The sequence below is a fragment of the Apteryx mantelli genome, chromosome 1, assembly GCF_036417845.1.
Source record: "Apteryx mantelli isolate bAptMan1 chromosome 1, bAptMan1.hap1, whole genome shotgun sequence".
Classification (NCBI taxonomy): domain Eukaryota; kingdom Metazoa; phylum Chordata; class Aves; order Apterygiformes; family Apterygidae; genus Apteryx; species Apteryx mantelli.
Window position 1 is genome coordinate 188,358,234 of NC_089978.1, and position 23,508 is coordinate 188,381,741.

A 23,508-nucleotide genomic window follows, 5' to 3' on the forward strand; every position below is an offset into this window, starting at 1 on the left:
GAACAGACTATCACTGTCTGGGATAAGACTAACGTTTCAGAGACATTCATCTTCTCAAAAAGGATGATTATTGACAAATACAAGACAGAGTACCATGTGAGGAAATGGCAACTACTGTCTGTATCGAAACAGTGGAAATACTAATAATGAGGGGAGAGTACCATTAATAGGTGGGTAAGTCTGAAGAGCTGGAGTAGTCCCTGACAACCAACTGTAACTGGAATTAAAGCCACTGTCCCAAGAGGGGTTTTATGTAGGAGTCAACTTCTTAAGAAGTTCGGGCCTCTGTCTCTTGGTCCAAAAATTCTCTCCTGACTTTTGGGGAAAGAGGAGGGTGACAGATTTATGATATCTTGTTTTAAATACCCTGGAAGATCAAAAAGGTGGAGAACTGACACCACAAAGGAGCTTCTGTACTGAGGAAAGAGTTTGCTTTTCCAAATCTTTACACTTACCCAGAAGGGTGAAGCTATCATTATAAACATTACAATGAGCTCTGTGGCTATAAACAAAGAAAGATTTGAATGTATACTAGTTAGAGTAGAAAACAACTGCTTTCCTTCCAGTTCTTTTATTTATATCAGATTTTAATACTTTTTTTCTAAATTAATCTAATAACTATTATTAAACTCTCAGAACTGATCACAACCTATTTTAAGGGCTAATCTTAGCACAATTTATTTTAATTATTTCAATTAAATGTAATAAATATTCAAGCCACACACTTGCTGAAATTTTAAGTGAAGTAAAACCACTGCAAAAGCGAATTTTTTCTGGAAATAGAAACTGGTGAACCAATATGCAGGTTTTTGATGGCCACAATCTCTTTTGCTAGTGCAGAATATTTCTTTATTGTAATTTATTCCATATGTTCAGCTGAATGTATAGGAGTTCTTTCAGATCTAGAAACTAATTGGGAGCTGAAAAAGCAGGAACATGTATTTTCCTCTTCAAATTTATGAATCAAACAAGGAATGAGACAATGAGATCCACAGTTCTAAAACAGAATTAATCAAGGCAACTAACTTCTTCCATGTACTTTCCTTGTTAAATATATCAGCTTTAAGCATAAAATATTCATGATGGACTTGATTCTTACATATCAAGTCACACATTAAATAACCTCATTAAATTGCAAAAACAATTTTAACCCCCAAAAATCAAATTCTCCTTAGCTAGGAAGATATCCAAATCTAATTTCTGTCTCCTTTCAGAGTAAACAAATAAGCACAAACAGTAAAGAAAAGAATGCCTTAGGTTATCCTTTCAAAATGTAGGTGTGATCTTTCTACCTTACTCCTTGCTAGGTATCAACATTATTATCAGTATTTTCTCCATTGTTAAGGCTCTGTCTGGGTTGAAGCAACTTTCGCAGACTAGTTGTTCTCTGGGCTACAGTCATTTCTCCATTCACACACAAGGCCAGTCATTATGATCACAGATTATAGTTCACCTCATTCCACCAAAATACTATAAGCTTGCACTTAATAGCATCCATTCTTTTAAGTTCAGTTATTTTATTGAAGTGTGTTTAAATTATTTGCTCTATTTTGTATCTGTAGATCTTATTTGAAGAATACAAGCTACAGAAACCCATGTTCTTCACTTTGTGAAAAATTATGTATTTAAAGTGAAATTGAATTACTTTTATAACAGACAATACTTTATGATCTATTACTTATAGTTAATAGAAGATCTATATAGCTGCCTTCAGCGTGAAAGTCTTGTTCTCTTCTTAGGGTCCTCTGAAGTCTAACAGTACATGAAAAAATAGATGACTACTAGCAATGCCAAAATGGCTTTTCAAGCTGTAAATAAATTATGTTCTTTGTGCAGTCACACAGAGCAGATCTGCAGGTATTCTCAAACCCAAACCTAATCTATGCCACATCATAAGAAAAGCATTGATTTTAATTTCAGATGTACAAGCATACCCAATATGAAGCTATACAGACACTACTGAATCACAAAGGAAGTGAAATGGCTGTCTTGGAAGATGATTCTTTTTTGTTTGAAAGACTGTTCTTTCCATTAAGTTATCTTTTCTTACAGCTGTGCAAACAAAGTATTGGGAACATGTGGTATGGCATTCAAAAATAAATACTCTTTCATGACTAACCCTAAACAGAAGGAATGTTTAGTTGCTAATATAATGTAAAGAATATTGCTAATCTAACACCCCATTTCCTGAAGCAGCTAGCTCAGTGTCGAGGTAGCTCTCAAGAAAAAGAATAAGCAATTAGGAGACAATTATAAAATAACAAGTTAGACTCAGCGGAAATTATTCTGTTGATAGCACTGTCTAAATACTTAAGAGGCATTGGGTTAGAAGGTTTACAGGCTCAGTAACCAAACTGTCACACAGTACTTATGTGTCCAGAGCTCAAATGGACAAAAGATCACTTTCCACTGAAAGTGGGACACTTGCCCAAAACCTATGGCAAAAATCCTAATAATTTCAATGAGACCTGTTATTGCCCCAACTTCAGTTTAGAAAACAGGCACTGGGCTAATGTCTTTTTAGTTAAAATTCTGTGGACTGAGAAGAATCCACTGAAACACAAATGCTGGCTCCTGGTCTTCACTGGTGTAATGCACACCAGAACCTAACTGTCTGCATGTATTTTTCTCTCATTTGTACACAAAACATCAGTTGACTGCATATCAGTGCAGAAATTCAGCTGCTAATTAGACTATTCTAAAAGCTTTTTATGAGGCTAAACAATTTACCCACCTTCATCTGAAATGGCTGTCAGTAAGAATTATGTCAGCTTTTGTCTATCAGCAGGCCATATACAGACAGAGAAAAAAATGTTTTTAGAATATGTTGACTAGCACATCTAGCCTGCTATAATTTTAAGCAACATTTTTTTAACTTTCTGTTTGTATACTGAATGTATACATGCAAATAGCTAGCTTTGTCAGAGTATGAAATACTCTGAATATGGAGTATCCCGAAAATGGAATAAATATTCCAAAAATTGAATAAACTGACAATTTCAAAAGGCTTCAGATTGATCCAGGCCCATATTCCAACCTGAGATTAATTCCTGAAAAGATGATCATTCACTTTTCTCCACATGTATCTTCTTACAGTCTATTAAGTAATTTAAATATATTAAAATGATGTAACAAATGGTCCTCTTCAAATTTTTGATTTGAGGGCTGCTTCATTTTAATTATATACAGAATCAGGTAGAAAGCTGCTGTAGTGTTGACTATCAAATGAGTCTTTCTCAAGGTTAATTCAAACTATGTCAGAGTGTTACATACTGAAAAAAGAATCTTTATTTCTTTCATTTTTTCAGTGGTGCAAACATTGTCATTCATGCTGTCCAAATAAATCATAAGTTCTTTCAGTTTCTAGAGCTAAGAAAAACAATTACCTCAATCCCTTTAAGAATATAAGACAGAAGGGATCAGCTGGGTCACTGAGTCCAGCACCTGCTTACAGACAGCTCTGATCTTTAGTTTTGCTGGCAGGTTCAGAAAAAAAAAAAAACAACAAAAAACTTTACTTAAAATAATTCCTTTAAGGTTGAAAAAGTAACCAGGAAGAACAGGTTGACGTTTTTTCTCTTGTAATGAATAAAGTCCAGGCGGCAGAGAATGAGACACACCAATTCTAAAAACCCAAAGGACATTAGGACAGATTTGCAGAAGGTATTAGGCATGTAAAGTTACAGATAAATTCCTGCTGAGGTATTCAAAAGTGTCCAAGAACACTGACAGTTTTTAAGCAAAATTATATCAAACACCTACCAAACACAGCATATGGTCCTTAGTGACCAGGACCAACCTCTCAATTTCATTAACTACAGTTAATATTTCTCTTGTTTATTAAATTATTTTAAATGCAAAATACATTTTATAGATGCACTTTCTTCTTATGTATACAGCATATTTGTGTAATGTAACTAATAAACATCTTTGAACGTTGTTTTTCTCTGTGGTTAACTGAATTCCAGTTACCAACCAAATGTATCTTAAAACAAACCCAGAGTAAATAGTTATTATTTAGTAAATAAGAAAAAATCATTCAACAAGAAATTTAAAATCTGAGCAAATGTATATTGAACTATATATCTGCTTAAATGAATGTGTGTCAATGGGATTAAAGAAAGGAGGTAGGCACATAAAACAGGATTTGGGAGTAATCAAAACATCAGGCCCAAAACTACAACCCAAAACCATGCGTGTGCAGCTGCTGGTTAACAGGACCCTCCCTAATTAACTGTAATGCATTGCAGGCATTGCCCCCGGTGAGTCACCAGGGTGCAGGCTCGGTGCAGTCCGTACCGTGCCCTCTCAGTCTGCAACATCATTATCAAACAGAATGCAATTTTACTGGTTTAGTCGCTACACCAATCAACAAGAATTTCTCTTGGAAAATCCTTCTAAATATAAATTCAAAACAAGATTAAAACTGGATACAGGTTGCCTACTTGTTATGGCCTGACTGAAATTGAAGTAAATTAAATTACCAACTTTAATCATTCCACTTTGGTTGATATTGCTCTACATTGTAGAATCTGGTTTTCAGGGATTTTTTTAAAAAATGGAAAATTATAGCCAAATGTGTCAACAGATCAGTAAGGTTCCAAATTCAGAATCACACACACAAAGATACTTCTTTCTCAAGACTGCCTATTGTTACTGATGCTTATTTTAAAGGAGACAAAGGAAGGGATTGGGTCCCGGTCTTCCCATTCCAGAAATGGTTCTTACTACATGAAAGGTAAAAGGTGCACAGCAATAGCACTCGATCTATCACAGGAGATGCTGGTGGATTTTAAAGCAAAGGATATAATGTTTCATTATAAAGCCCAGATTATTATTCTTTTTCTTCAGGACCCTACCTCCTTTTGTACACAAGATGGATCTGCTCTGAGGATGAGTCCAGGTTTGGTCAACAAGAAGGATTTGTCTATCCAGACCCTTACCTTGTTTTTCCAAGAAGATGGAGAGGATATAGTGACTGCAGTAAGACTGAAAGGAAAAAGGATTGTCGAAGGTTGTCAAAAAATTTGAGAACAGCCTTGGAGAAATGGCCTCTGCCCCAGCTTCTGCAGATAACTCACATGTGATGCTTGATCAAGCTACTTGAAAAACTTTGCCTAGCTTGCCATGGCAAAGCTAACTTCCCAGGGTGTTACGACTGGAAAACTCAGCACTTTTACAGTAGGGTGGTAGTCACTAAGTTAGCTGGAGAAGTGTGGAGCAGTACTTGGAACAATAAGATATGGAAATGCTCTTATTTCAGAAAAATTACTCCTAAAGTATTTGTGATTAGTGAGCACTTTGACAACTTCGTATCAAACACAGAGCCATATCATATCATATCATATCATATCATATCATATCATATCAGAGCCGTATCAGCCATAAAAGCAGGATGGTGTTAATACTTGATTGTATGGAGGTTTTTGAAAATTCATTTCTGGTGAACCTGCAGTAGATGTGTGATATTGCTGCTGGTGGTACTGGGGCTCTGCAGACTGGGACTTTGCAGATCCCATTTGGAGGTGTTTTAAAGTCTTATCACTTCAGTAGCCTGCAGGCTTATCACAGGAGTCTAGATTCCTGAAACTTCAGCTCTTCCTAAAAAGGGAAGCTGGGCAACTTTACACTCACATCCCTTTTGGATATAGCATTCAGATATGGTAAGAATGTAAAAGAAACACAGAGGAAATTAATAAAAATCTGTGCTGTGCAATGTTTGGTTAATCCGAGTTAAACAAGGCTTGGAGCCATGCTCTTAATGAGGAAGATAAAAAGAAATCTTCAGTTACTACCAGTTTACTGAATGAGGCAATGGACTTAGAGGAAAAAAAGAACAGTATGATTCTGTAATTAAAACCTAACATCACGCATGCAAACAAATGGGAGGAAAATTGAAGTTGCCTGGGCAACGTTAATTCTGACATTGCCCAACTTCTAAGTGCTTGACTTCGCAACCTTAATGTTAACATTTTTTAGATGTAATATATAATTATCCACAGCCAATTAGGGATGCTATGGCTCCTGTTGGTATCTGGTAATATTTACATTTAAATATGGAGAAAGATTACTGCTGGCTATATGGTATTATTTAATTATGCAGTCAGTTTAGAAATGAAATTATATCTGAAGCACTGGAGAGATTCCCTTGAGCAGAAGTGATGGAACAATTATTACTGCAATTTGGCATGAGAAAACTTTGCTGAAAATCTAGAATTTCACCTAATCAGACAATTTGATTAGTGCTCCATGTGTAGGAGCACTCTGAACTGCTGATGAGTAATTTTAAAGTGTATTGTAAGAAAAGTAATCTTAATAACTATGGACACTTTTCCTTAGCAACTTGCATATCAAATTGATTAAGTTTTAAAAATCAGTACAGAATAATCAAATTAGTGGAAATTCAGTATCATGATGGAAAACCGGTGTGTGTTTTAGCTTATTTTAATCACTATCAATAAAAAGTTCTGGATGCTGTTAACAATTCAATTCATGACACCCAGCAACTAGGGCTAGGCAAGTTCTGACAGCTTCATGCTAAACAGCTGTGGCTTTGAAAACACCAAGGGATCTAAATTACTTTCTATGGAAAGAGGCATCAACAAGAAGGACGTATGTGTGCACACAGCTTTCTAGTAATGTTAATGTGGGCAGCGTGATAGGTAAATAAGTTCTCGCTGCCTGGCATTGAAAAGTCCATGGTATAGCAAAAGAAAAATAAACATATGCCTATTAAAATACCAACTCAAGAAACCTACAAACAAACACATTTGGAAAATAGGAAGGCAATAAGAGCAAACTCCAGAGTGATGACGAACGTTTTCCCCAGACTTTGGACTTTGAGAACCTGGAGGTTGAAGAAGCATCACAACAGTCATTACAGTCCTTTTACAAGGCAAGGATGGAAAAATGCAGTGGATTCCTTTGAAGAGAGAATGCCACACTGAAGATCCTGGTCATTTCACTTCCGTCACTGGTAAAGAGCCAACAGCTTTAGGTGACATCTGAATGAACAGATCAGACATTGCACCTCTACAGCACCAAGATTTGAGCTTAGGGAGGGCTGAGAATGCCACAAGCTTTCCAAGTTAATGCCACCCTCAGGCTGCACCTTTGGCTGCAATCATCTGCGAACTGGCTGGTGAGCCTGATTAGTGCTTTGTCCTATCTAGCAAATATAAGAAGGAAATTCACTACTTGCCTGTGGTCATTTAGCTACAGGTCTTAGCACTAGCTCCTGGCTTTTGCTCCTGGACAGCCTGCCTCCTCTCAAACCTCAACTTTATGTTATAAATGAGCCTTTGGCCTACAGCCTGCCTTCTGTCCATGTTCTTGCTCTGCCTTTTGGCTATAAGGCTGTTCACTAGTTTTGTACAAGGTCAGTGCTTAATCACAGAGCCAAGGAATAAAAAGGGCACATAAGAACACAAGAATATTCTTATAGGTCATCTCAGTGGTCCATCTAGCCCGTCCCCTGTCCCCAAGAGCAAATGGCGCCCTGTGTCAAAATAACCATTCATGTTCCAAGTGTCAGATGAGGGCAAGGAGATAGTGAAACACCCACAGTATATGTTCAGAGAGAAGCAGTATTTTTGTATGTTAAATCATTTGACATCTTTTTAATCCCTGAATTTCTCTCAACACCTTTTGAACCTGCAACTTCTTCTTATGATTTTTGGCAGTGGGAAGAGCAAGGACCAGTAAGTTTTGCTTTCCCTCTGCTCCATGAGGTGGGGCTGGCACAGTAGAAATAAAATCTTCTCAAATGTAATGGGCATACATATTGCCACATACTCCAAGGCATTTGCCAGAGATACCTGAGGAAAAGCATCAACAGGGCTGCACATGGGATAGTGAGTGCTTTGTGAGTGCTCTGAATAAAACCAATGGCCAAGACAGCTTAGAGATAAATGCTACATTCATTTGCTGCTGTTTGCAATGATGTTAATAACATGTTGAATATCTAGATGTTACCTATCTATTATGTTACCTAAAGATGTACACTTATAAACAACACATAGAGTAGGATCATCCCCTGGGTAATGTCATACTTCAGATTTCAGCGCGGTGACCTGCCACTCTTGTGAATAGGCTGTTCAGAGCTGGAACAGTGGAGGCAGCTTTAGACCGTGTAAAGTTAGTATATGACAGTGTGGCATGAAGTGCCATTTGTAGACTTCTCTAACAACTGGTGCACCTTCCTAGAAGATTAGCCATCCCAGAGTGAGAAAGGTCAAGGTAGGAAATCATATGGAAAGAATGCAGGTGAATTTAAAAGCACAAGTCTCCATTTGATTGGCAGGTACCATACAAATATGGACAATATGTATTTTGATAGTTTATTTCAGGAGGAAAGAAGTCAGGAGTACACAGTAATGATGCTGATAAAAAATGATTCGCTTTGAATCTTAGATACTATCCAGCTATAACAAAACCAAACAACAGGAATAATACAGAGAAAAAAAGCCAGACAGAAATCCTGTTGTTTTCCTACTATCTCAGCCAAACCACAGCGTAATTCCATAAAATTAAAAAAAGCCCCACAAAAGAGGAAACACAAGCTTTGCTTTGGAATGCATGGAAAGACATTTTACTTCGGTATCTAAAAGTCCTGCTAAACTATTTCACAATGTTATGAATATATTAGATAGCAGTAACATGGAAACAACCACAGGACTTACATGGAGCTTGCTCATTTCATTCAACATTATGGAGATTTTCATAAAACTGTAACTAGTGCTGAGAGGCCCAGCCATATCCTCCTTCACAAAATCAGTTCTACTGGGATTATAATCCATTTGTTTAAAACTGTGGAAGTGAGAGGATATAAAAAACCACAGTTTTCATCCGAAAAAAGCAAAGCAGCCTCTATAGAGTTGTTTTTCATTTAAGTTTAGGTAAGACAGCTTGTACATCTCTGGCAGTAGGCAAAAAGCAAGCATGACAGGCTGTTAGGACACTAGTCATAATCTTTTGACATGGGCTATGCTGAGTTTTGTTTTATTTTTAAGAGGAGATCAGAGTGGTTTTACTGCAGATTCTGTTTTTTTTTGTGTGTGGAGGGAAATAAAAATGACCATCTGAAATGTGTGAATCCATCTCATAGACTCTAAGGCAAGAAGGCACCAAAAAGATCATCCAGTCTGACCTCTATAGTACAAGCCAGAGGATTTCACCTCCTACCTCTTGTGTCAACTCCAGCTACTTCTGGCTGAAGGAGAACAAACTTCTTAGTTCCAAAGATTTCAAAGAATTACAGAGTGACAGAAGAGCAAGAAGGAGATCTCTTGAAACTCAGAGCAAATTAGGATCCAGGAAACCATCAAGGAAATCTTCTGTTTATACATTACCCTAAGTACATAATTAACAAATAAAGAGGTTGACATATGGATATATTCATTCATAAATCAGAGAAAAATTACACAAGCTTTGAAACAGACACTGCAAGCAAACTTATGCAAGCAGAAGAATCCCAAGACAAATTAATATCCATTTACTCTATGCTGGTTTTTTAGGCCTAACTGTATTTCTAAAGCAGAACTCATAGTGACATTATATTTATACCTCTAAGTTTACAATGTAAACTCCATTTTGGAGAGATTTAGCATTCAGCCACTCTACCAGGTTAATAGTTTTCTTGAAAGTCCTTAGAGTAACAGACTGATGGAGATGTTGCATCATACAAATCAATCTCATAAATATTCTGTTGCAGCAGAGAAAATGATAGATTCTGCTCTTTCTTCACACTGCAGAAGTATCTGCCTAACCCCTACCCAGGAATATGGGAGGTAGAATGGAGGAGAAAGAGGAGAAGAGGGCTTGAGGAGGCAGTAGAGTACCTGGAGAACAACCACTTTTAATCTTTGCCTCAGGAAGAGATGATGACTCATAGCAGACATCAAAAAGAGACAGCAAGTAGGTGACCGTGTTAGTTGTGCCAGCCACTCTTTAACACAATCACGTATTGAGGAGACTTAGGTCTCTGTCAGGCAGAGAGCCTCTGGTGGCCCTAACTCCAAGCTGTGCCTGCAAGGCATGATCTAGCCCTTAATGAAAAACAAAAATATCACACACTTGAGGAACACTTAAGGAGGGAGTGCTAAATTCCAAGCCACACTTTCACAACTGAAAAGCTAATGTTTATTCTTCGAACGAATAATGCACTGATTTCAACTGCAATGTACATTCTAAAAAGCAGGAATATAAATTTGGGATTGAAACTTTTAGCTGGGATTTGCCTTGCTTGACTCTTCTTACTGTCCTATATCAAGGTGACATGTTAGAGGAGGGTCTGCAGATACAGAAAAATATGCATTTAGAAATGTACTGCCACTTTCATTTCTTTCATATTATGAAATGAAGCAAACAGATGTTCAGTTAAAAAAAGGTGGAAAATTCTCCTCATACACTTTCAGAGACAAAGAGAAAAAGGGCAAGGCTGATTCCCAAGCCACACATATAATTCAACATTTCAACATCTTTGAAAGTAAACTTTGCTCATTAGACTGCCAGCAATTTTTTTTAATATCAAATACATATTTTCTAACTTTTGTAGACTTTAGTTACCTATATTAGCACAGTTAGAATTAGAAAGCTGCCTAATCATGTAAAAGAAAGTTTTTTTAATCTGACTTATCATCAAGCCATCATTTATGGCCTGTATTCTACACAGACAAAACCTTAGAAATTCTAAGCACTTGCCATATCAGTCCCCTGTTGGACTTAGCACAGATGGGATATGTTCAAGATTTCAATGAATGTAAGATTTCAATGGTCACCTTCCCTCTAGTCACAGACTTTGGTTTAATTCATTTATCTGGAAAGTGGAGCAGTCCCTGAAACATGAAATCATGGAATGACTCTCCTCTCTTGCTCTTTGCTGCAGGTTGGCACATTGCCTGTGCAGTCCGGACACTAAAAGCACCTTATGTCACTTCTGAGTGATTTCTGTTTTGCGTGAGCCTACTCAGCTCCTAAGGAGTCAAACTCAGCACGCCGAAGGCCAAGAGAATCATTGACTCTAAGGTGACAGAATAAAAAGGTGAAGGAAATAGCAAAGGGGATGAAAAAGAACTTAAGACTCTTCCAGAAAGGAAATGGCATTGCTCTGCAGTTTATTTTTGCATGTGAGGAATTCATAAGAAAAATCCTGTTGAGCAGAATGATCACTGGGTTTATTTAGTGAACTCTATACAGTGAAACAAACAGAAACCCCTCTGATACACACATTTGGTCTTAGAATATAGGATAAACATCTACTCCCAAAACATTTAATTAAATTCTTCTCCGCTTAGAGGAAACAGGCAGAAAGATCAGGATCTACCAACTACTGCTGATAAATGGAGTATTGTTATTTAGACAGATATTCATCCTTCCATCATGAATAGCTTACACTTTTGAAGATAAACCACTGAAAAAAACCACTCTGAACAGCAATATGTAATCCCTGAGGGCTGAGACTGCAACATTTACACACTTAAATAACTTTATGAATGCTGACAGTTCCACTTAACTCAGAGGGATTGTTCTCATGTTTGTGTAACAGGCCTGCAATTTGTCCCTACTGAGACAGCTGCACAGAGATTAATAGCAGCCTGCTGCTTCTGTCTAGTTGGTCAAAACTTTTAGCTCAGAAGTTTAAGCTGATTTGTGAAGACAAGAAGAGCAAACTGTAGGTAATCCTGTAAACATCAGAATCCCTATCATGGGCTGAGAGGAGTAAGTGAAATTTTGACAAGGTAACAGCTATGAGAGGCACTAAATTACTTGGGTCAAATATCATAAGATGTCATTTTTTCTTTGTGTTTCCTTTCCCTGACAAATTTCAGATGGGTTGCTGGTGATATCTGACCTAACCCAGCTCATATTAAACCATAATATTGCTGATGCTTTAAAGGTGAAAAGGACAGAAACAAGAAGCAGCATAAGCTGTTTGGCATTTTTGTGCAAGCACTCCACCTTCCCTGTCTAGATCAAAGGGGTGCCCAGAACCTGGCCTAATAAAAAGGCATATTTCCAATCACTGAATTGCTGAAAGACTGACATATACACTTCAGTGGGGACAGCATAATTAACCCTCCAGTCAAGAGTATGATAAGCTAGTTTTTTCACCTACTCCAGAGCTGAAGTACATCATTCCATAAATGCACCTAGACTTCTGCCAGTCCAAGTGTCTTCTTGAATGTGAAGGGGTTTTCTTCACTGCTTAAAATAATGTTTTTTTTACCTCAGAGCAACTAATCCAAACCAGCTGTTCTTATGCAGGAAATATAAAGAAGGCAAGGCACTTTTGCTTTTGCCATGAGAAAGACTTGCCAAGATCAATCCCAAGTATATTGGCAAAATTACTGCCCTATTGCATGGAAACCTAGTGTGCCTTGCCTTCAGGGTGTTTTACTGCAGGACAGCCAGTGCACAGTAGTTGCCCTGAGCTACAAACACAGCTTTTTCAGCAGCAAAGATGAGCCCATGGTGTTCATCACCAATGTCAAGCCTCCATGCAGCTGTGGAACCTTTTCATGAAGATTTGAAATGATCAAGCAAATCGTAATTGCAAACGGGTGTTTGGTTAGACTTTAATGCCCATGGATCAATGAGCTATCTAATTTTGTAGTCTGAAATATGTTCATAAAATTATGCTCATTGCTTTTAAATTTACATGTCTCAAAGGAGAGATATTTGAATTTCTGTAATGAGTTTCTTTGAATGTTTGCTTTAAAGTATTTTCTTCACTCAGCTGTTATGCTGTGTGTATACAGGAGGGTCCCCAAAAGATATTTTAAATTACTTTGACTATGAAAGTATTAAGTTTGAAGTCTGAAGCTATAGGCATTTATGAGCTACTTGTGTGTGTATGTGCATAGGTTCATGTCTGTACATGTTCCCAGTGTTGGACCTAAGAGTTTAGAAGGAAACTATATACTTTTGTTTCCTTACCAAGAAATATTTTGTAGTTTCAGCTATTAAAAGACTCTTCAGACTTTCCGTCCACTGGCTACAGCATGCAAGATAACCAGTTTCTACATAAAACCTTCTTCTTCTTTGAATGAGAGGTCTAAAGATAGTTTGTTTTTCTGGCAAACACCAATAACCTTACAAAAACATATGGAACTCTACTTGGCTGGACTGCATTGTCCTTGAAACTTTTTCTCTTCTCATTTTATTAGCAGTAAGGCACTTGTAAAAAACAAAACAAAACAAAAAAGCCCCCAAATACAGCATTAACTCATTTAGCCTTCAAGTCACATTGATTTCTTCACTTTTTTTATTTAATACATTACATGTCTTAGACTTACCACATAATATAGGGGTATTTGCTGAGCTGATTGTCTTAAGCACAGCCATCATTTTATAAACTGTCCTTATGTGCATATTCCTACCTGTCTTTTATAGACAACAGAATAATTAAATGGATTTAATTATTTTTCCTAGAATTTATCAGTATACACTGAGATGATGAAAGATTTAATAAAGATATTACCTTCATTAGGGACAAGTTCTGCATCCTCTACTATGAACAGCATTTACAAAAATAATCCTATTCCCACTCTAGTCAATGGGACTACTCACAAGGGTAGTATGCACTGTTTCTCCCGATCTTTGTTCATTATTGCCTTTAAAAACTCCATTAGTCAACTTAAGAAGCAACACACAGAGAGAACAAATAATTTTAGCAATATGACACACAAGATAATAAAACTCTCTGGCAATGTTAGAGCCCTCTGGATCATCATCTCAGTCTTGTTTTGTTAAATGTTATTATCTCTAACTGCACTACTAAACCTAGAGCAATGGAAAATTTTTGCAAATAATTTATGGTATGGTCTATTTTTTCTGCCGGATAAATTACCTACAGACACAATGTGATTTTTACTATACATTAAAAATATCAATTATTTCAGTTCCCTACACATACAGTTCTATTACCTTATTCCCATGCTGCATCTTATTTTCCTGATGAACTGACTTGAATCATTATTCTAGTGCTTATAAATTCCTGACCAGATAAATAGGTGAATAGTTACATTGGTCAGTCTGACTCCTATGAATACTGTTAATTCTTTCCCTTTTTCTTTCTTTTTCTTTTTTTTTGTGTGTACCCAGGTCTCAATGGATATTTCCATATCCTTACTTAAAACTACCTCTTTCCATCTCTTCAGCATTCCTTATTTTGCCAGATTCTTCAGTCAAGACCCTGCTCTGTGCTATAGGACTCTTTACGCTGCTCCAAGTTCTATTCTTCACTGCAAACTTCAGACTCCCTCTGATGATAGCAATAAACCCCAGCACCTCCACCAGGGTTGCTACACTGACAACATTTTATAATGGGCTCTCATACTTTCCACCCTGATCCAGATGACATTTCCTGTATTTGTCCCACAAAGAACCCATAATCTCTTTTCACCCACTGAGAAGTCACCAAATACATCCCCTTCTCCTGCCCAAAATTCATTAGCTCTGGCACCACCACAGCACAGGAGGCGCAGTGCCTCTTAACAGAAGGGCTCCCTCTTTGCACTCTTTTCACTCCTCCTTCTCTTCTCTACCCAGCGAAGATTTCCTCTTCTGGCAGAAATTTCCCAAAGCAGTAACAGTTTAGGAATTGTCCATGGATCCCTGCTGCAGCAGTGAAGGCAAGCACTGAGATCTTCGTGTAGACATCCTGATGGTCAGATGCATTTCCAAAAGATCCACACAAGCCACAAGCCCACAGGACAGAAACACTCTGTAAATGCCCAAGTTATCAGACACTCAACCTAGGGTATCTGCTGCAGCAACCGTTTTCAAACAGCCATTGGACAGAAAAGAGGTGGTGACTGTTTTCTACAAGACTGGAGTAGTAGTTCATTCAGATGACTGTACAGTAAGCAGTCTCCTATGCAAATATTTAATGTCCCATGGTAAATCACAACTAAAAAATGCTGAATAACCTGACTAACCAGATTAATGGAGTTGGGGAAATCTCTCCACAAGAAACTGAAAGGAAGAGAAATTGTAAAAGAAAAAGAAAACCTGCTATTGGTGGCAGTTACTACAAAACTTTGATTTTCAGTAATGTCAGATGAGTATTGCTGATTAGTGGTTTAGCTGCAAAGTATTTAACGTAAATGCTAAATTGAAGGGTTCAATCTTATTCAGCCTTTATACAATATTTTGAAACTAAGCTGCAATTTCTACCACATGAGGCATAAAATCAGTTAAAGAAGAATGTTTATGCTCCAGCAGACTTGTAACTGCACTGCTTAAAGTTCAGTCAATTTGTGTTTTAATATATTTTTCTTAATTTTCCAATCTGGATCTAGTATTAATTAAAGATATTTAAATGTGGTCTCTTCCCAAAACCATTTGGTCTTGCTGGTTCTTCCTGATAACAGGGTCTATGTTGGTCTGAATCCTACCCTTTTACAAACACAGCATACGCATTTTATTAATATGGCTACTCCCATTAACAAAACCAACTAGACTCTGCCTATTTCATATTCAGTAATATTATGCCCTTCAACAGTTCAATTGCTGCATAGGAAACAGACCATCTGTACTGATAAGGTTTGGAATTGAAAGCTTTATGAAGAGGAAGCTGTCCTGACATATATGCAGCATATGAATGGGAAAAAGGGATGGTGCTGCCATTTGATGGTATTAAGTGATAGAAGAACATGTACCAGGCTGCCTGACACAAATGAAAAAGTGAGCTCTCTCTTTCCCCTGCCATTTGCCACCCAGCAGTCCATCCCTGATAAACCAGCCACTGCTTTAGGAGAGTTACCTTCTCACTGGCAGAGTTCTAAATCATGTACACACAAGCAAGGGGCCTGAGCACACCTCCTGACTGCTTTGGGGAAGGTATCTGACACGTACAGAATGAGGTTGGGAAGTAATTCTGAATCCTGCAGAAGAGTTGGGACTGCTCGAAGATGAAATCTGGCCATCTTGAGCTGAAGGGGAGTTTTTCTAATTAGTTCTACTGGTGCTTCCGGATCTCATTCCTGAAGTCCATGCAGGAAATCATGCTTACTGTTCTTATCACCAAATGTGTAGAGTTTGGGACAGATGAAAACAACAATTACAGGTAAGTTGTTGAAACAAACAAAAGTATATTTCAGATGGCCATATAATTCCCCAGGAAGCAAGCAATATACTCATCCTGTCATGAAGCATACAGACAAATGTGGGATGCTTGAGTACATCATGAAGGGTACAGAAGACAAAAGATTCTACACTCAAATGTTTGCTTTCTTAGATTTATTATCAAAAAAAATCTATTTTTGATGACATTTAGTATGACTGCCAGTTTTCATTTCCCACAGAAAACCATAGCAATAAAAACTTCAAGAGTACTGTGTAGCTCTTTACAGCTTTGTATTCCTACCATGCTGCCACTAATACACCCCAATGAATTATTATTCAAATAATGGCCAAAATGCCATGAACACGTAAGTTGCCACTGTAAGGTGGTTGTGGGGTGAATTCTTCTTTGGTAGCCGAGTCAATTTATGCTGGCTTGGCATGTTTCTGACATTACAGCCTAAGTCTTTCATTTCAACTTTCAGATTCATCAAATCTGAATTCTTAGCACAAAAAGTTAACAATGTACTTATGGGCTTTCATGTCAGCCAGTTCAGGAGATGAACAAACACTCTATTCAGTGGGAAAACTTCTATCTACATTCACAGTGAGGCCTGGACTTGAATCAAAAACTTACTAAAAGTTACAAGTGATGTCAGGCACATGCCTTGGTGAAATGCTTTTTTAGTTTATATTAACAATACAAAACAAATATCTGTTTAATAATATATCTACTGTATAGACCAATACTTCGTATTTGTTAGAAAGGATAATGCCAGAAATGTGCACTAAAGCAGTGATGACAGTCAAGTAAAAGAAAGTTGACTTTACCTATTCATGAAGTTACAGAGTTCAGCACTTGCTTAATATTTCTGTCCCCACCTTTTTTTTCTGAATACAAGAACAATAAACAACCCAAAACCCAGGTGCCATTCTTCAGTGCTTCTCCTTGACATTTACACCCTATTAAATGCATTGTCTTGTTAAATACACACCTGCAGTGGCTCTATAGGCTTAACACCTGCAACACTTTTTTCCAAAGTGTTTCTTATATTAAGCATAGCATGTTTAGTTTCATTACCTTTACCTAATGCTATAAAAATGAACAACTCTTTTCTGACCTACCCTAGTTAATCCCAAGCTCAGGCTAATGTTTATTTGACTTTTTTAGTGGGGTACAGAATGTACCGTCTCAAACTACAAAACAATAAAGGAAAAAAAATCCAGCTTTCTTTCTAAGGGAAAAGCTGGAAGACATTACAAAGACTATGTAATTTATGAAAGGTAATTGTTCTTGTGCAAAATCACCCTTCTGTTGTTTTTTCAGTGTGGCAAGAACATCAGCTTTAGTATCAGTTCCCCCTTGGGGCTTGCCACATGTCTAGTGGCAAACTACACCTTATTGCCACAGCATGCGACCCATCCTTTTCTAGGAAACGACAAATACCAAGAAATACTAAGATAAGGTGATTTAAATGATAACAACTTAGATGAACTTTCCATGCTTATAATAACAGGTCTTATTCATAAACCACATTTAATTAATTTTGAAAGGTCCATTTATGTTTTATCAGACTCTTACTGTTGAAGATGATGTACTCTCATCACTTGTTTTTTAATGGTTACTATAGTTTATAAAACTGACTTAATTTAATAGAACAGCACCTGTCATTTCCTGTTAATAAACGTTTTCTTGAGCCAACATCCTCCTTTTGACAGGGCCCAAAAGAGAGTTTCAATTCTGTGGACAGACTAGCTTATAACTAATCTTGAGAATTTGATGAGTTCTTTCAAAATGTTATATTCATAGAATATTCCCTGCAATATATATAGTAAAATATCACATCCGCCATCTCCTTTCCCATATATATACAAGCAAAAATATCAAAAATCATGTAAGTTACATCTGAGCAAATATTTTGTAAACCCGTCTGAGACTAATAAAACAGATAAGATTGTGGCTTCCACATATGCCTACTGTTTGGGACTGATTTCTGATTTTTGGACCTCACAATTTTTTTCTAAACAAAAAAAAATATGTTAAGAACTAGCATTACCAAAAAGCTAGAGTTGTATTTTTCATTGTTTTTAGATTGATGATTCTTTATGGCAAGCAAGATGTTTTCATGATCTCTTATGTTATGGAAGAATTAAAACCTATTACAACAAACCTAGCCCATTTACTTGTTCTGCCTGTGTTTTCAAGGCAGATGGTCTCTATTACCACTGTAAGGTAAAAATACGAGGGAAGTGAAATTGTTGTTGCTCTTGACAATAAAAATACTTTCAATGATTTAAAAGCATCTAGACTGCTTTCTGAATCCTCTCGAAGGATCATGTGACCCACTGGCTGGCACAAACTCTGTTATGCCATTCACAGATCAGCCCTTTCATGTCTCTGGTCTCCTGAAATTCAAGCTCTCTACCACAAATTTGATATACTGCATAAGTTGCAAATCAACTAATAGTAGTGCATTAACATTTTTTGTGACTTTTTGATAGTGACTTTTCGATGGCATTACTTTCAGTAAGTGTGACACTATGGAACTACTAGCCAGGAGTCCTGTACCATATAACGCAAGCCTGATTGTTTCCTACATACCAATTTTAGATAAATTTTCTTTTTCTGAAAATGATAATGCTTGAAAAGTAATTTAAAAATCTAGCATGTTTAGCGTAATGGTTCATAGGGTGGTTTTCCTTTTAAAAGAACTTGTGAGATGTGTAAACAAAGATAAAACTTTAAGGAATCACCTGTGATATACATCTGACAAAATTAATCACTTGATCAATAACCAGGAGAAGATACAAAATTATTACTATTAAAGTTGTACAAATGACACAAGTTAGTACAATGGCCGATAACAATTCAGTCCTACAGACTGAAGACTTATCTGTAAACTGAACTCACATGCTCAGTACAGTTAAGTCTGAAATGTTACATCTAGGAACAAAGAATACTCTCAAAGTACAAGAAGTTTAAAAAGAGAAAAATCTTGCAAATTCTCCCGAATTCCCATCTGATTCTTAAAATTTTATGAGCTCCTCCAGAGTTTATGAATTATAAACAGCTACAAAACAGTAATTATATTGTAGTTAAATATTTATACTCTAAATGTATTTTGATTTTTGTATTATGTATATTATGATTTTTTGTAGAAAAATCATTAAATCACAGTTAAAGTGAGTGGTACCAGTGGTGCACAGCTGTTCAAATACGGTCATACTCAGTAACAAGGCTGTTACTTGTGTGTAGTTTGGATTCAGTGAAAGGGAAATGGGTGGAAAGAGTCAGAAAGTAAGAAGACTGAAGTAAGAAGGGAGAAAGAAATGTATGTAAACCATTAGGTAACAGAGATATGAGGAAGGACATGGAGGCATGAGAGGTAGTTAAAATTTCAACAGCATTACAGGCTAGTATTTTCATTCTGGATTTGTATATGGCTCGGTAGAATACAGTCCTGGTTCATGATGAAGATTTTCCTGCAGCCTCAATTGTAAATCAGAATAAATAAGACAGTGAGTCTATGTTCCTACTTACTTATGTTCTTTGTCTGCTAAATGCACATATACAATAAGTTCTGCTTCACAGAAGACCAAAAAAAAGAGAGATCAAACTCTAGCATGCAAAGTTGTCTGTCTTCACATACGAACTAGAATGGTGTAGTCAACTGAGTTTAGAACTGGGGAGTAGAAATTTTTGATTCTCAGCTTATCAGACATATCCATCCCACAGTCTTCTTCAGGACAGTGGGTGACTGAAATGTGCCACAATAATTTTTATTGTGATTACAAATCAGAGAAGAAAAACTTAAGAAAACCAGGTGTGACAAGAGTGGACTGGGGCAGTCCTGCTTATCATAGAATAAGGTATGAAAGGAAAGGTATTGTCCTTTCAGAAATTCTTTTTTTTTTTTTAACATCTCCTTACATATCCTTGCATGTTAGAAAATTATCAGATACATGCACCTGCTGCTGAGTAGACCAATTTTAAACATCCCGCAGTTGGGGAAATTACAATTAATAAATTGCAGGACAAAGTTAACTTCATTTTTCAGTCAAGGAATCTTAACTATTTAGACTTTTCCTTGGCTTTAGAATACTTTTATATGTAACTGACCATTTTACAAAACCCTTAATGCATATATTGGAGTAATCTGTAGAACACTTTCAGTATACAGTATGTTCAGTTTGGAGTACAGTGTATGATATCAATAACATTTGCAGGGTGAAAATGAGAAGCAAGTCAAGTTAATGAAGCTAGTAGGACCAATTAGAAGCTCTGAGAAGGCAATATGATAAAATTCAGCACGTGTCATGAGGAAGCAAGCAGAGGAGAACAGAACAGTGAGCAAAAGTAATGAGGTGAAGAATAGCTATGTCTGTTCTTCACCATTTGTATTACAACATCACCCCTTAGGACAAGATGCCCATTGAACAGTGAGCCGCACAAAATTGGAAGAAAAGAGGCTGGAGAAGAATGCTATCCCACAAATGATTTTAGGCTGCAATTCCACAAATAATTTTACTTGCATAAACTAGCACTGAAATAACCAGTCCATCCTCCTGCTTAGCCTGCCTGTTCATTGCCACATCCTCCCTGCTTCTGGCCATGTCACCTCCTCCCACATGCCAGCACACACAGTTGTGTGCTGTGCAGTGAACCAAACTGGAGATATACACCAGATAAAATCCAACCTGGACAGTTCACCATGCAGAACATTTGGTTTGGTGTAAAGGACAGGGCAGTGTGAGGCTGGGAATGGGCAAGTCAAGATAGGAAGAGGGCAGGGCTTCCTATTTCAGCAGCAGCGCCAGATTGTGTCACCTTACATTAGACTTCAGTTAAAGACTAAGATTAATGTGATGGATTCAAAAACAGACAGGAAGTCAAAGCAAATAAGCCACAAATACAAAAATATCACTGCTAATAAAGAAAGAAAACAACTGTTCAGAAAATGAAGTAAGAAATTGCTGGAAACAATTGAACTAGTAGCTGGCAAAAATGCATAAACAATAGCATGAAATACTTTTCAAAAAGAAGACCCGAACTCCTCAACAGCACAGTATCTGGATGGCATGACAAGAAAAACCTAAGCATGTGGACATCCATAAACTGGTCATCTACAAAAGAGGTTTCAGTGATTATTGCAGCAGTTTCATAAGACAGGAAGATGGAACTCAAGGTTCAAGGATAACAACTAGAAGTTACATCTGTGCAAAACCAAGATAACAAAGAGTTAGTAAGGTGCTAACATAATATCACAAGGAAAAGTGTTTTATGCAGAACGGCTAGTAAGAATATATGACTCTGTTACTGTCTTCAGACGTTAATTCTCTTGGAGAGAGCACTCAGATATTCTGTAAATCCCAACACATAAGCAAACTAATTTAGATGTAGTATGAGATTTGGCACCAGGGAAAGAAAAATTTTGCAGTTTATGGAACTGTCTGACAGTTTTTAGGCAGAAAATAATACATTTGGAGAATTTTAACTCCTGTGGCAACCATAGCTCAGTGTCCTTCCCACCACTTCTGCCTGGTAACTAGATTATCTCAGAAACAAATTGATGTCACTAATGTAACAATCCTCTTGAAAACAGTTTGACTCCAAAATAAAAGTTGCCCATCTTGTTAAGCACTGGAAAAAATGTTTCTTTCAACTTGTTTAAAAACCTAGTTTGGGGACAAGATATCTTTCCTTCAGAAAAAAATCTCTGGCTGAAACAATCAATTTCAAAGCTATGTATGGCAGAGTGGTTATGGTGCTTTGCTGCGGATTTGAATTCATGAGTCCTGCTCTTTCTTTGGACTCCTGCCTAAGTCTGCTTCTGACATGAGAGGTCTGCTACTCATCAGCGTGGATAACCAAAAGCAGTTACATGCCAATGCAAGCCAGAGCACTCCTTTTGTGTGCTATGACTACAAATTTTGATGTGCCATAATAATGTTTTCCTGATGAGCTATGTGGGTTTGGGACTGATCTTGAATTGAACTGGAAAGAGCCCAAAAGAAGCCCTACTTATTTACTGAAGCAGAGATGGCTTTCTTGGTAAAAATGTAGATGCAAGTGGTACAATAAAACTGGAGGCAAATGGATGATCTACAAGTTTCTCAGATTAAATTAGCTCTCCTGTAATTATCTCTATAGCTAATCTAAAAACCTTGAGATTGTTACCCACGCAAGGCAGAACAGCAAACGTGACAGAGCTGTACAGTAAAATTTATTTGCATGACAACTTACGAAACCATTACTGCTCAGTTTTCAGCCAAGTTTACCACATACTGTGTTGATCCACACTGCTGTATCCTGCAAACATAACATGCAGCTCATGGTTAGCTGGCTTTGGGAACTGAACCAACCCCAAATCTGATACAGAGTCATGAGTAGGAAAAAAGTTTAGTTGTTCTCTGGGGTAAAGAATGGAAAGGAAAAGGCATGTGGTGATTAATACATTGCAGTGCTGATCCACCCCTTAATTAGGGGAATGGAGTCAATTCCTCTGTCTCACTTCCTATGGAAAACTGAATTTGTCTCTGGACTATTACTATAAACCAAAGGATACTCCCACAGCATCTAAAACATAGGCTAGTAATGTTGGAGAAAAGACATTCCCTGATTTCCACAGACCTTGGGTGAGGCTCAAACTTTATACGCTTTTGGACTGAACTAACTGAATAAAAGAGACAAACTGTAGTGGCCATTATTAAGGATTAGTATTTAAAGGCAACAAGAGTATCAGAGAGAGTTAATGTCACTAGATTTTTTAACAAGTACAGAAGTTCAGTCTCAATATTCAAAAAATTACCAAAATTCTGTACCTGTCAGTAAAATTATTCACAACCTTGTGAACAAGAATGAGCAGGAAGCCTATTTATTTGATGAAATTTATATATACAAATCTATCTTCTACTTGCTTGTCTAACTGACAGTTGTCTGCATTCCTTGTTTATTATATTTTAACAAGTAAGCAGAAACAAAAGGCTTCAGAATAACTCGGGTATTCTAGTTGGAAACAGCTTCTGAACTGATGTAAAACACTGTCTCTTTACTGACATGAATAGATCCCTTCAGTCTGAACCATCTGAGAACTAGCCCTTTTTGACTGTTTTCTGGAAATAATTTAACAGAATCCATTCCCACAGTAAACACAAAAGTAATTGTCCTAGGCTGCTTGCTCTTGGTACACGACTATCGTGCACTCTCTTTGAACTTCAAACACTCCGGGCATTTCTTCTGCATTTCTGGCAGACACAGCATGCATTTTTTCCAGCAGAATTTCTATCTTTCTACGCTTTGGCGATTTTCTCCCTTTCTTGTCCTTTTTCTTTTCTTTTTTTTTTTTTTGGGGGGGGGGGTCATTTTCTTCTCTCCTTTGCTTGGCTGTCACGGTAAGACATGCAGCCCTTGCAGATAGGGGAGAGCAAGCTGCTGTGCCGTGA

General features: G+C 37.1%; 1 protein-coding gene across 1 annotated transcript in view; it reads right to left on the reverse strand.

The window, feature by feature from the left end:
- Window positions 1-23,508, reverse strand: part of ANO6 (anoctamin 6) — an 80,338-nt gene that overhangs the window by 56,151 nt on the left and 679 nt on the right. The gene's annotated exons all lie outside the window — the stretch shown is intronic.